This window comes from Anomaloglossus baeobatrachus, chromosome 4 (assembly GCF_048569485.1).
Source record: "Anomaloglossus baeobatrachus isolate aAnoBae1 chromosome 4, aAnoBae1.hap1, whole genome shotgun sequence".
NCBI classification, from domain to species: domain Eukaryota; kingdom Metazoa; phylum Chordata; class Amphibia; order Anura; family Aromobatidae; genus Anomaloglossus; species Anomaloglossus baeobatrachus.
In genome coordinates this window covers 372,561,791-372,576,623 of record NC_134356.1, presented here as the reverse complement: position 1 = coordinate 372,576,623, position 14,833 = coordinate 372,561,791, and the positions used below count along the sequence as shown (strand labels likewise).

The window sequence follows — 14,833 nt, the reverse complement described above, 5'->3', positions numbered from 1 at the left end:
TTTATATGTAGAAGAATGGTGTGGAACTCAGGGTGGTATGGTCGATACAGCACTGGAAGATAAGTCACAGCACAGTGATCCTTGCAAAGTGTCATCTGGAGGCAAAGACGGAGAGTTTATAATTAAAAAAATAACTGACCACATGGTTAGTTTCAGGGGACTGAAGGAGAGCTAAAAACTGAAAACAAAAGTAACATGCTGTTTACGGGCTTATTACAAGGACAACCAAATCTTTATTTTCTGTGCCTGGAAAACCCCTGTAAATGTTTGAAAACTGCTTGACACACTGTAGATATTGTAGAAATCTACAGTTCTTAACCAACACTTCCAATATCTGCATACATTAGTACTCCTTTTATAATTTGCATGTAATTTATAATCACTCAAAGCAGCAACATGCTGTGCATAAAACGGAATTTGATACAATTGCAAATAACAAATTGGTTGTCAAAGCAAAATCTAAATCTACAATTTATTTCATTTTTATTCTGAGTGAATGTTTAACCTTTATTACAAAATGCAAAAACCATCATAAATCTGTCTCCAATTTGTAAACATCTTAAAAAAAAGAATATATTTCAAATTGTACTGATCCAAGATTAGTACCTTGTGATGCCTTGTCAATGGCTTATTTAGACGTCAGTGTTTGTCGTCTGTGCACTGATCATGTCTTCCATTGGCAGCACACCATCCAAATATATTCTAATATTTGTGGCTACTTTGTTTTGTGGACCGATGTTCATTTGGGGACAAAACTCACCCATTCAACTGAATAGTTATGTGAAAAAAACATGGCACATTTTTGAGCAAAAATGTAAATTATTTTTAACAAAAGAAACAGAAGACCACATATTTTCTTAGACAAATTAAGAAAGACAGGTAAAAGTTCTCATTGTTTTTCTATTTTGATTCCCTACTTTAGGGTAAAATAATGCATATCTCTCACCCCAGTGGCCTTACCTCAAATATTTAACAAATATAGAGATGACAATTCACAGATACTCTAACCAAAATCTTTAGTTTAAGCTACAACTTAGCATTGCTTTAAGGCCCCTTTCACATGTCAGTGATTCTGGTACATTTGTGCTTTTTTTTAAACGTACCAGAATCACTGACATACGCAGACCCATTATAATGAATGGGTCTGCTCACACATCAGTGATTTTTCACTGCACGTGTCTCCATGCAGCGTACCCACGTGTCCGTGATTGCCGCATGGAGACATGAACATTTTTTTCTGGCATCACTGATGTCCCACGGACCACGCAGTGGTGTGGTCCGTGAAACACGTGCCAGAAAAAAACGTGCTTCTAAAATAAAAAGCATTTTAACTCACCCGGTTCCAGCGACGCTCTCTGCAGCCTGTTCTCCCTGCTGCTTCTGAGCCGGCTCATTATTGTCGCGCATATACATGATGCACGACACAGCCGACCCGGAAGCAGCTGCAGCAGGGGTCAGCGCCGGCTGGATGCTGCACCGCGGGAGCGATCAGCACCATGGAGAGCGGGAGCGCGCACAGGTGAGTTAATCTCTAAGTGCAATCACGGGCCACGGAGAACGGAGCCCGGATTGCACTTAGACAACCCAGGTGTGCCGTGATTCACGGCACACGGAGGGACATGTGCGTGTTTTACACGCCAGTTAAAAACGTCTGTTTTTCACTGACGTGTGAAACGAGCCTAACTCACCTGTGCACGCTCCCGCTGTCCATTGTGCTGATCGCTCCCGCGGTGCAGCATCCGGCCGACGCTGACCCCCGCAGCAGCTGCTTCCGGGTCGGCTGTGTCGCGCATCATGAATATGCGCGACAATAATGAGCCGGCTCAGAAGCAGCAGGGAGAACAGGCTGCAGAGGACATCGCTGGACGACGGGTGAGTTAAAATGTTTTTTATTTTAAAAGCACGTTTTTTTCTGGCACGTGTTTCACGGACCACACCACTGCGTGGTCCGTGGGATATCAGTGATGCCAGAAAAAAATGGACATGTCTCCGTGCGGCAATCACGCACACGCGGGTACGCCGAACGGAGACACGTGCAGTGAAAAATCACTGACGTGTGAGCAGACCCATTCATTATAATGGGTCTGCGTATGTCAGTGATTCTGGTACGTTTTAGGGCTCCGCCACACATCCGTGAAACACGTACGTGTTTGGTCCGTTTCCGTGTATACTGGAGACACGGCCAAACGTGCACCATTGTTACTATATCTCAGCGGTTACAAATGCGTTTTTGGTTATGTCCGTTAGTCCGTCTCCGTGATGCGTTTTGTGGGCCGTGTCTCACGCCAGCATGTCCGTTTTATTCACGCAACACGCAGCACGGACCCAATGAAAGTCAATGGGTCTGTGCGCACGTCCGAGTGACACGGACGCATCTCTGTTTGTTCCCTGTATGTTTTGTGCTTTTTTCATGTGATGTCAGTCTTTTTTCTTTTTCTGTTTCGTTCTCTCCCTCAGTCCGTCGGTCGGTCTCTATGTCTGTCGGTCGGTCTCTCTGTCTTATCTGTCCCTCTAGCTGTCTGTCGGTCAGTTCCCCCCCCTCTCTCACACTTACCGTTCCCCGATCCCCGGCGCGGCGCTGCACTGCTGTTATAAAAACTTCGGCGGCTTTTACTATTTTGAAAAAGCCGGCCGCCCATTAATCAATCTCGTATTCCCTGCTTTACCCGCCCACCGGCGCCTGTGATTGGTTGCAGTCACACACACCCACCATGCTGAGTGACAGCTGTCTCACTGCACCCAATCACAGCAGCCGGTGGGCATGTCTATACTGTGCAGTGAAAAAAATAAATAAATAATTAAAAAAAACGGCGTGCGGTCCCCCCCATTTTAATACCAGCCAGATAAAGCCATACGGCTGAAGGCTGGTATTCTCAGGATGGGGAGCCCCACGTTATGGGGAGCCCCCCACCCTAACAATATCAGTCAGCAGCCGCCCAGAATTGCCGCATACATTATATGCGACAGTTCTAGGGCTGTACCCGGCTCTTCCCGATTTACCCTGGTGCGTTGGCAAATCGGGGTAATAAGGAGTTATTGGCAGCCCATAGCTGCCAATAAGTCCTAGATTAATCATGTCAGGCGTCTTTGAGACACCTTCCATGATTAATCTGTAAGTGACAGTAAAAAAACACACACACCGGAAAAAAATCCTTTATTAGAAATAAAAAACACAAACAAATTCCCTCATTACCAATTTATTAACCCCGACAAACCCTCCATGTCCGGCGTAATCCACGGACTCCAGCGTCGCTTCCAGCTCTGCTGCATGGAGCTGACAGGAGCAGCAGAAGACACCGCCGCTCCGGTCACCTCCACGCAGCTAATGAGATGAGTAGCGCGATCAGCTGAGCTGTCACTGAGGTTACCCGCGGCCACCGCTGGATCGGTGGCCACGAGTTACCTGACTGACAGCAGCTGATCGCGCTGGAGTCCGTGGATTACGCCGGACATGGAGGGTTTGTCGGGGTTAATAAATTGGTAATGAGGGAATTTGTTTGTGTTTTTTATTTCTAATAAAGGATTTTTTTCCGGTGTGTGTGATTTTTTACTGTCACTTACAGATTAATCATGGAAGGTGTCTCAAAGACGCCTGACATGATTAATCTAGGACTTATTGGCAGCTATGGGCTGCCAATAACTCCTTATTACCCCGATTTGCCAACGCACCAGGGTAAATCGGGAAGAGCCGGGTACAGCCCCAGAACTGTCGCATATAATGTATGTGGCAATTCTGGGCGGCTGCTGACTGATATTGTTAGGGTGGGGGGCTCCCCATAACATGGGGCTCCCCATCCTGAGAATACCAGCCTTCAGCCGTATGGCTTTATCTGGCTGTTATTAAAATGGGGGGGACCGCACGCCGTTTTTTTTAATTATTTATTTATTTTTTTCACTGCACAGTATAGACACGCCCACCGGCTGCTGTGATTGGGTGCAGTGAGAAAGCTGTCACTCAGCGTGGTGGGTGTGTGTGACTGCAACCAATCACAGGCGCCGGTGGGCGGGTAAAGCAGGGAATACGAGATTGATTAATGAGCGGCCGGCTTTTTCAAATTAGAAAAAGCCGCCGAAGCAGTGTGAACGCCGTGCAGCGCCGGTGATCGGGGAACGGTGAGTATGAGAGAGGGGGAGACACTTCAATCACTCGGGGGATTAGCGGTCACCGGTGAATCCTTCACAGGTGACCGCTAATCAGTACACGGCACACAGACAGAGCCGCAGCATGACTATGAAGTCGGGTGAAGTTCACCCGAGTTCATTCTCATCACGCTACTCTGTCTTCCGACATGTAGTAACGACATTTTGCATCACACACGTACATTTCACACGGACAACACATACACATGTCAGTTATTTCACTCACGCACACACGGACATTCCACACGCACATACGGCTAGCATACGGGATACACACGCAGGCCACACATACCATAAAAACGGACCTAAAAAACGGAAAACGGACCCGAAAAACGGCCCGTTTTACACGGACGTGGTTTTCACGGATGTGTGGCGGAGCCCTTAAAAAAGCACAAACGTCCCAGAATCATTGACGTGTGAAAGGGGCCTTACAAAGAGAAAATCCTTGACACATAGCACACATCAGAGCAATAAACAGCAGCATTCCTCCAACTTTTTAGTAAGAAGATGCATGGGACTTTGCGTTCCCTACATTCTCCTGCACACTGCTTAACTTATGCACTAAAAGTTGCTTCTAAATATATTCTTAGGGCATGATCCAATGAAGTACTTTGCACTGTTCAGGTGAATGTTGTTGACATGGCGCTGATTTGAACTGCTTTAAAAGGAACAGACAAAAAGGGACAGCCTTTCTTCCTTTAGGTAGTCCTCCAGAAATACACAAAAATAACAAAAGAAGCTGTCATTATACAATACAATTATGCAATATATTATATAATTATAACCTTTAATTAGCAAATCACTATCATTTTGTCTATGGAGGTAATCAATATAAAAATTCAACATGATCACTGTCTAGTTATGTGGCGCCCCTGACCTGGTCAGGCACCACTGAGTACTGCACCCATGCTGGGGGCAGTACAACACAGGTAATCCAGAAGGCTGACCGGGGTGTGGACACAGGCGCATAGTAACCAGGTCTCCCACATTGACCTTTGAAGGGACCCCTGGGGAATCCAGGAGGGGGCGTGGCCTCCATCTCCACTCAAGGGGTGTGGTAGAGAGCCTGGTTGCTAAGTTGCGTAGGCAGGCACAGAGGGGAGGGAGTAGTGAGCCAGTCAGTCAGTGAAGCTCAGGCAGAGGAGTCGCAAGGAGGAGACCTGGAGGCTGTCACTAGTCAGACACGCAGGTGCAGTGGCTACTGACAGGGGAGAAAGGGTCACCTGGGAGTGCTGCCCGAAATCCACCTAAGGCCAGAGTGCAGAGAGGTGGCTGAGTATGGGGACTGCCAGGCGAGGACCAGGCCCGCACGGGGCTACAGGTCCCCAGAGCAGGGGCCCATTCACTTGGCCTGCTCAACCTGCAGGTGGGGGTACTTCATACCCTCCACCAAAACACCACAGAGTCCGCAGCCACGTAGCAACGAGAGGGCCCATAGATCACAAGAGGCAAGCAGCTGGAGTGACCTGGTCCAGGCTACAAGCAAACGGGCCGAAAAAGGGGAGAACAGGCAGAAGCAACTTCCCTGGGTGACCCCGTAGGACTACAAGTCTGGGTCACCACAAACACACGAGGGTGTCACGCTCCCCGGGTCCCCTGCCTTGCTTCCCGGCTCCCCTGCCTCGCTCCCCGGCTCACCTGCCACGCTCCCCGGCTTCCCTGCCTCGCTCCCCGGCTCCTCTGTCAGGCATCCCCCGCTCCACAGCCTCCAGCCCCCATCATCTGCGGTCCCCAGGCGGCTCGGTCTCCGCTCCCGGCGCCTGTCGGCAGCTCTGCTCCAGGCCGGCTCCCCTGCCTCCTGTTCACCGCTCCCTGCCCTGGCTTCTGGCACCCGGGCCTCGCGCATGCGCATTAGGGCGCGCGGTCATTGACCCTTTCTTAAAGGGCCAGTGTCCTCCAACAGGATATTGAAGGATCAGGTACTGGGTATATAGGGGGATCCTTTCCAAGTGGGCGGGGCCTGTTCTTCGTGTTTTCTAAGCTAGGAGTCAGGTCTCCTTGTGTCTGTGATATACTCACCTATCTCTCTCGTAGAGCCGCTCCTGCCTCGCCAACTGGTCCTGACGATACCCGAACCCCGAACGGTGACGGCCTGCCATCCCGTCAGTTCCTGCCATCTCCGATCCCTGTGGTGACCCGTCTTCTCGCTCCATTGGTTCCGGACTCTGCCTGACGACATCTCGGCCTCCGAACCTGAGCTCCGTCACCCGGACTACCATCAGAGACCCCGTGGTCCCAGGGACTTCTTTACTCCACTCCTCTAAACGGACTGTCCTGCTAGTGCTCCGGCTACTGGGCACCTTGCCCTCGGTGAGGTGTTTAGCCCAGTGGATCCACCTCCTGGGTCTGCCCGTCCACCTGGCCCTAACAGTAAGAACAGGCCATGGATCCCGCCGAAGCACTAGCGGCCTTGCAGCAGGAACTCACACGCCAGCGCGAGACCCAGACCCGCATGCTGAACTTCATGTCTTCTGTGGATACCCGCCTGAACACGCTACAAGCGACGGCCACATCCTTGGCATCTCAGGTTTCCACTGTACAATCCACGGCCACAGCTCCCGCGGCAGCCTTTTCGGATGCTTCCAGACTTCGTTTGGCCTCACCACCCCGGTACGCCGGAGATCCCAAGACCTGCAGGGGATTCCTAAACCAGTGCTCCCTTCATTTCAAGCTGCTTCCGCACTTGTTTGCCTCCAACCAAGCCAAGGTGGCGTTTGTGATGTCCCATCTAGAGGGTGAGGCACTGGCCTGGATGAACCCCTTGTGGGAAAAAGAGGACCCTGTGACTACCAACATCCAGGACTTCCTGCAGGCATTCAGAAACACCTTTGACGAACCTGGATGTGCCGCTGCTTCCGCCTCATCACTCCTCAGGCTACGTCAGGGGACTACGACGGTAGGGCAGTATGCCGTCCGCTTCCGCACTTTGGCCTCAGAATTGGAGTGGAACAATGAAGCCCTCACCGCCGCCTTCTGGGAAGGACTCTCCAGCCGTATTAAGGACGAGCTGGCAGGCCGCGATGTTCCTTCCACCCTGGATGCCCTGATCGCACTAGCCACCCGCGTGGACCTCAGATTCCAGGAACGATCCAAAGAGGTGTCCCGTGAGAGACGTCCGATACGGCATTCCTCTCCTCCGCAGAAGCCCGCCGTACTTCAGTCAGCGTCGTCTGGTGTCTCTGTCCACGAGCCTATGCAGATTGACCGTTTGCGGCAGTCCGAACAACGCCGAGCAGAACGGCTCGCCAAGGGCCTCTGCTTCTACTGCGGAGAGGGCACACACCTTCTACGCTCCTGTCCAGAGAGGCCGGGAAACTCCAAAGCCTAGGGTTGGTAGGAGAGGCCACCCTAGGTGCTGGGACTCTCTCAGACCCGGTTAAGTGGACTGTTCAAGTGACAACGGGAGAGACGCGGTTCACGGCCGAGACGTACCTCGATTCCGGGGCAGCAGGCAATTTCATCCAGCAGGCCACGGTGGACAAGTACCAGGTGCCTGTTACTCCACTCGACAAACCCCTCGTGATTGCCTCTGTATATGGGAGACCCCTCTCTGACACCATCTCGTGGATCACCAAGCCGGTGGAACTACGTATCGGTGCCCTGCACACCGAGAACATTGCTCTCTACGTCCTCCCACACATGTCTCATCAAATCCTGCTGGGACTCCCCTGGTTACGGACACACAAACCGTCAGTCAGCTGGGGTACTGGTGAAATCACCCGATGGGGCTCCTCTTGCCACGAGAATTGTCTGAAGACTATACAGCCCATCCGACGACCTCCGGTTCCGGAGTCCCTACCGGGACTGCCCTCGGCCTATTGGTCCTTCGCGGACGTCTTTGATAAAAAGGAATCAGAGGTACTTCCGCCACATCGTCCTTATGACTGTGCCATCGACCTACTCCCGGGAACTACACTACCTCGAGGACGGATATATCCGCTGTCTCCTGCTGAAACAAGGGCCATGTCTGCCTACATCACGGAGAACCTGGCAAGGGGATTCATTCGGAGGTCCTCCTCTCCTGCGGGAGCAGGCTTCTTCTTCGTTAAGAAGAAAGAGGGCGATCTACGCCCATGCATTGACTACCGGGGATTGAACCAAATCACCGTGAAAAATAAATACCCCCTGCCGCTCATCCCCGAATTGTTTGATCGGCTTAGAGGAGCTCGTGTGTTTACCAAGTTCGATCTTCGGGGTGCCTACAACCTGGTCCGCATCCGCTCTGGGGACGAATGGAAGACCGCATTCAATACTCGCGATGGGCACTATGAATACTGTGTGATGCCCTTCGGCCTCTGTAACGCACCAGCAGTGTTTCAGGAATTGGTGAACGACGTGTTCCGGGACCTTCTCTACGTCTGTGTGGTGGTGTATCTTGACGATATCCTGGTCTTCTCTCCGGACCTCCAGACCCACAGAGAGAACGTACAGCTGGTACTACAAAGACTGAGAGAGAATCGCCTGTACGCCAAGTACGAGAAGTGTGTATTCGAGCAGTCTTCTCTTCCCTTCTTGGGTTACGTAATCTCCGATACCGGTCTGCAGATGGACCCGGAGAAGGTCTCTTCCATTCTCAACTGGCCCCCTCCTTCCGGACTGAAGGCAATCCAACGCTTTCTGGGATTCGCAAACTATTATCGTCAGTTCATCCCTCACTTCTCTGCTCTGACTGCACCTCTCTCCGCCTTGACCAAGAAGGGGGCTAATCCAAAGGACTGGTCACCTGCGGCCGACGCCGCGTTTGGCTCCCTGAAACAGGCATTTGCTTCTTCCCCTGTGCTCCACCGTCCTGAGTTAAACCGACAGTTCACCTTGGAGGTGGATCCTCCTCCTCGGGAGCCGGAGCAGTGCTCATGCAGAAGTCCTCCTCCGGGAAGATGGTTACTTGCGGTTTCTTCTCCAAGAGCTTCTCAGCGCCTGAACGCAACTACACCATCGGTGACCGAGAGCTATTGGCAGTCAAACTGGCTCTGGAGGAATGGCGCTACCTTCTGGAGGGAGCAGTGTACCCCGTGATCATTTACACGGACCACAAGAACCTGGAATACCTGCGGTCCGCTCAGCGACTGAACCCATGGCAGGCCAGGTGGTCCTTGTTTTTTGCCAGGTTCGATTTTCAGCTCCATTTTCGACCCGCGGACAAGAATGTACGAGCAGATGCTTTGTCCAGGTCATTCATGCCCATGGAGCAGGAGGAGGAGACATCCCAGCCCATCATTTGTCCTAGTAAGATCATTCCGGTGGCTCCTGTCACCCTGGCCCAGATACCGCCTGGGAAGACCTATGTCTCTGAGACTGACAGGCAAAAAGTGTTGCACTGGGGCCATGCCTCGAAAATAGCCGGCCATGCTGGTCAGAAGAAAACATGGAGTACAATTGTACGTCACTACTGGTGGCCATCCCTTCGCATGGACGTCGCTTCTTTTGTCTCAGCCTGCTCCTCTTGTGCCAGGAACAAGACGCCCAAACACCTGCCATATGGTCGTCTTCTGCCTATACCCTCCGTTCCGTGGCAACACATTGCGATGGACTTTATTACGGACTTGCTCCTGTCCTCCGGACACACAGTCATGTGGGTCGTGGTGGATCGGTTCTCCAAAATGGCTCATTTCGTCCCTATGGCTGGACTGCCCTCTGCCCAGGAACTCGCTGACGCTTACATACAGCACATCTTCCAGTTGCATGGCTTTCCATCATACATTGTGTCCGACAGAGGAACTCAGTTTACCTTCCGCTTCTGGAGGGCTCTCTGCAAACATCTGGGAGTGATTCTGGACTTTTCTTCAGCCTACCATCCTCAGTCGAACGGCCAAGTGGAACGAGTCAATCAGATCTTGACCTCCTTCTTACGTCACTACGTTAACGCCCATCACGACGACTGGTCCACGCTTCTTCCTTGGGCTGAATTCTCCCATAACCACCACGTCAGTGAGTCCTCCTCCAGCTCTCCCTTCCATGTCGTTTACGGTCTTCAGCCTTCTGTCCCATTACCTGTATACTCTTCCTCGGATGTCCCTGCTGCTGATGCTGTAGTCCGTGACTTTTCTACAATTTGGGACTCTGTCAAGACGTCCCTTGGACGTGCTTCCCTGCGGATGAAGAGACACGCAGACAAGAGGCGTCTGGATCCCCCGTGTTTCTCTCCAGGAGATCTGGTCTGGCTTGCTTCCAAGTACGTCCGATTGACGCTTCCATCATACAAGCTGGGTCCTCGCTACATCGGGCCGTTTAAAGTCCTCAGCAAAATAAACGAGGTCTCCTACAAGCTGCAGCTCCCAGCCACGATGAGAATACCCAACTCCTTCCACGTCTCCCTGCTCAAGCCGGTTGTCCTTGGTCCCTTCTCTGCTGCTGCCAGTTCTGCTCCTCCACCTATTGCTGATGATGACATCTATGTGGTAAGGGATATCGTGGCCATGAAAACCGTACGAGGCCGACAGTTCTTCCTGGTGGACTGGGCAGGTTATGGTCCTGAGGATAGGTCCTGGGAACCCCGGGAGAATGTGGGTACTCCTCTGATACGTGCCTTCCTGTCCCGGTTGCGGGGAGGGGGCGTGGGGGGGGTACTGTCACGCTCCCCGGGTCCCCTGCCTTGCTTTCCGGCTCCCCTGCCTCGCTCCCCGGCTTCCCTGCCTCGCTCCCCGGCTCCTCTGTCAGGCGTCCCCCGCTCCACAGCCTCCAGCCTCCATCATCTGCGGTCCCCAGGCGGCTCGGTCTCCGCTCCCGGCGCCCGTTGGCAGCTCTGCTCCAGGCCGGCTCCCCTGCCTCCTGTTCACCGCTCCCTGCCCTGGCTTCTGGCACCCGGGCCTCGCGCATGCGCATTAGGGCGCGCGTGCGGTCATTGACCCTTTCTTAAAGGGCCAGTGTCCTCCAACAGGATATTGAAGGATCAGGTACTGGGTATATAGGGGGATCCTTTCCAAGTGGGCGGGGCCTGTTCTTCGTGTTTTCTAAGTTAGGAGTCAGGTCTCCTTGTGTCTGTGATATACTCACCTATCTCTCTCGTAGAGCCGCTCCTGCCTCGCCAACCGGTCCTGACGATACCCGAACCCCGAACGGTGACGGCCTGCCATCCCGTCAGTTCCTGCCATCTCCGATCCCTGTGGTGACCCGTCTTCTCGCTCCATTGGACTCTGCCTGACGACATCTCGGCCTCCGAACCTGAGCTCCGTCACCCAGACTACCATCAGAGACCCCGTGGTCCCAGGGACTTCTTTACTCCACTCCTCTAAACGGACTGTCCTGCTAGTGCTCCGGCTACCGGGCACCTTGCCCTCGGTGAGGTGTTCAGCCCAGTGGATCCACCTCCTGGGTCTGCCCGTCCACCTGGCCCTAACAGAGGGCTAGGAAGGAGAGTCAGCAGCTACCCTCTAAGTCAGCCTGAAGGAGCCTGGTTCCCACTTGGACCATCACAGCATCGCCCGGGTTAACTCACCCCTGCCAACTGTAGTGAGTAAAAACCCTGAAAGACATTCCTGCTGTGCGTGTGAGTTCTTCTGCGACCTGTGGTACTACACTCCCACACTGGGCCCTGGGGCCAGCCTCACTCTCGGGAGGCCACTACATCTAACTGCATTCAACATCAGCCCCAGGCATCCCCTAATCTGCAGTGGCGGTCGCCCTGACCGCAATACCGAGAGTGGCGTCACGAATCCCATAGAAGTCAACCTACCTGTGACAAGAAGGATCCAGTACGTGCAGTCCCTGAAGACTCTGAGATGACCTGAAGGTAACGGGGCCACGGGACGGCACAGTTACACTAACAGAAACCTGTCCTAAAATGGTAACTAGTTATGTGCCTATGAACATGTGCAATAGAAAGTCATCTGTAAGTCACAGAGCCACTCACCATACAAAAAGACAAGGTGGACTGCAGTGTGAGAAGCCTCTTCTTACCATAGCATACCTGGTAATTCCAGTATTAGATTAGAAAGACAAAAATTCAGGAAGGATGTGGTGTCCTTTGTGTCTGCATGTGCCACCTGTGCACATTCTAAGACATCGTAATCTCATCCGTCAGGTTTTCTGCAGACTTTGAATGTCTGTAGCAAACCTTGGATTGACATTTCCATGGATTTTATCATGGATGTTCCTTCCTCTGCTGGTAATATGGTAATTTTTGTGGCCGTGAATACGTTTTCCAAAATGACACATTTTATCACCTTACCATGTTTACCCAATGCTAAAACTTTAGCTCAGGTATTTAACGTGAAATTATCAGACTCCATGGAGTCCCGTCTGATACGGTTTCTGATAGAGGTACTCAATGTATTGCCAATTTTTTGAGAGCTTTCTGCTCTCGCTTAGGGATTAAACTGTCTCACTCGTCGGCATTCCATATGCAATATAATAGACAGAGTGCCTGTATCAGAACTTGGAGCAGTATTTGTGCTGTTTTGTCGAGTGTAATCAGGAGGAGTGGTCTTCTTTCATTCCTCTTGCAGAGATTGCTATCAATAATCACTGCCATGGGTCCTTTGCTGTATCCCCTTTCTTTTGTGTCTATGGTCACCATCCCCAATTCTGTACTTTTCTTAAGGGGCACTTGTCCGGGGTACCTAAGAAGGACCAATTGGACTCAGCACTATTGTCTACAAGGGAAAAAGTTTAGCAGCATTTGCATGACATGGGCTCTAATTATAAGCATGTGGCTGAGTGTAGATATGTGCCTGGTCTGGTCCTGTGTGTGGGTGATCTGGTGTGGCTGTCCACTAAAAAAAATTAAGCTGAAATTACCGTCACTTAAGTTAGGACCTCGGCTCATCGGTCTATTCAAAATGACTGCTGTCATCAATCCACTGGCTTTTCGCCTGGCCTTACCAGCTTCATTAAAAATCCATAATGTTTTCCACAAATTTCTATTAAAGAAATTTGTGGGTTTGGGAGTGCCTCATATTGCTCCTCCACGTCCAATCTTAATTGATGGATCGTTGGAGTTTTAGGTATCGAGAATTATAGATTCTTGGGTCCTTAGTTGTTCTTTACAGTACCTGGAAGGGTTATGGTCCTGAGAAGAGGACTTGGGTACCAGCCTCTGATATTCATGCGGAGTGTCTGGTTAAGGCATTTCATAGCCGTCATTCGAAGAGACCTGGTCCTGAGGGTCCAGAGGCCTCTTGTAGAAGGAGGGGTACTGTCAGTGTTTTGCTCTAAACTTGCCGAGTGTCATGGCGGCATTAGACAATGTTCAGACTACAGACTCTGACACTCCACAGTATGCTTTCTTCGGTGCTTCTGAGTTGCACAGGCAGGCTCAGGCTTCGACAAGCTGTGTGATCATTACTGATCGGGCTAGCAGGAGTTAATTTCTGCTAACCTACTGGTTGTCTTTTGGATCACATGTTGTAGGAGTCCTACCACAGTTACTCCCCGCCTTTTTAAGATAGAGGAATCTGTTTTCCCATGCCGACTATAGCTTATGCTAAACCGGTTCATGCACTGTTGTGTTACAGTTGTTGGTGATTTATTGCATGCTGCTTAGTGTGCTGTGGAAATCCTCTCATCATCTGGTTATTTCCTCCTTATCATGTATAGTCTTATATCTCTGTGTGTGTGGTAGCTGTGTGATAGAATTTTGGTTTCCCCATTTGTCCATATCTGTGGGTTCAACCACTACTGTCCCAGCCCTCCCCTGGGCCCCTGGGGTTGGGAAGAAGGGGTATTAGCTAAGGGCTGACCAGGAGCAGGACAAGGAAGGTGGCCCAGAAATATTCACTATTAGCGGTATTGCTGGGATCAGGGACAGCTAGGGCCTGAGGGCCAGTCTAGGACCCCAGTCCCTTTATACTGTCAGGGGGTGGCAGGGAATAATAGGGGACTAGGGCTGGGGGGGGGCACTCAGCTGTTCCTGATCCCAGAGATATGTCTGATGGTGATGATGTCTGGGCTGCCTTCCTACCCCTGCTTCTCACCAGCCCTGATCTAGTACCCCCTCCTTAACTCAGTGAAAATAGCTGGGACAGGAATATGTACACACCAACAGTGGTAGACAAACATGGGAAACCAAAACTCTATCACACAGGATGCTCACACAGAGCAATCAGATGAGTGATAAGGAGGAAAACTAAAGCAGGGAGTAATTCCACTGCACACCCAACAACATGCAGTAAGTCACCAAACTGGAAAACAAGAGCTCATGGACCAGTTTAGCAGAAAGCTATAGTCGGCATAGCAAGACAAATTCCTCCATCTTAAAAAGGAGGGGAGTACCTGTGATAGATCTCCTGTAACATGTGATCAAAAAGGTAACCAGCATGCCAGTAGGAATTAACTCCTGCTAGTTCAATCACTAATGAGCACACAGCTGGTCGATGCCAAAGCCTGCCTGTTTAACTCAGAAGCACCAGAGAAAGTATAGTGAGAAGTGTCAGAGTCCGTGGTCTGAACAGCGTCTGATGCCACCATGGCACTCCTGAGTTTAGAGCAAAACACCATGTGACATATACCCTCACACTGCGTGACAGGAGGAGAGAGGAGCGTGGATGTAAAGGAAAGTGGAGTAAAGTCATAGAGGCTCTTCTACAACTACTGTGGGAAGATGAGCAGGACTTTTCTGATTATGAAGGAAAAGGGATACCCTTGTGTATGTATATGTTAATATGGTTTAGATTTGGAGTTGACATTTCATTTGGCTATATAATTCATGAGCCATAAAGGAAACTTACCATAGATTTACTGGCGGACACATTTTCAT

At 51.1% G+C, this 14,833-nt stretch overlaps 1 protein-coding gene across 4 annotated transcripts in view; it reads right to left on the bottom strand.

Moving 5' to 3' along the window:
* RELN (reelin) overlaps positions 1-14,833 on the bottom strand; it is a 906,715-nt gene that overhangs the window by 741,579 nt on the left and 150,303 nt on the right. The gene's annotated exons all lie outside the window — the stretch shown is intronic.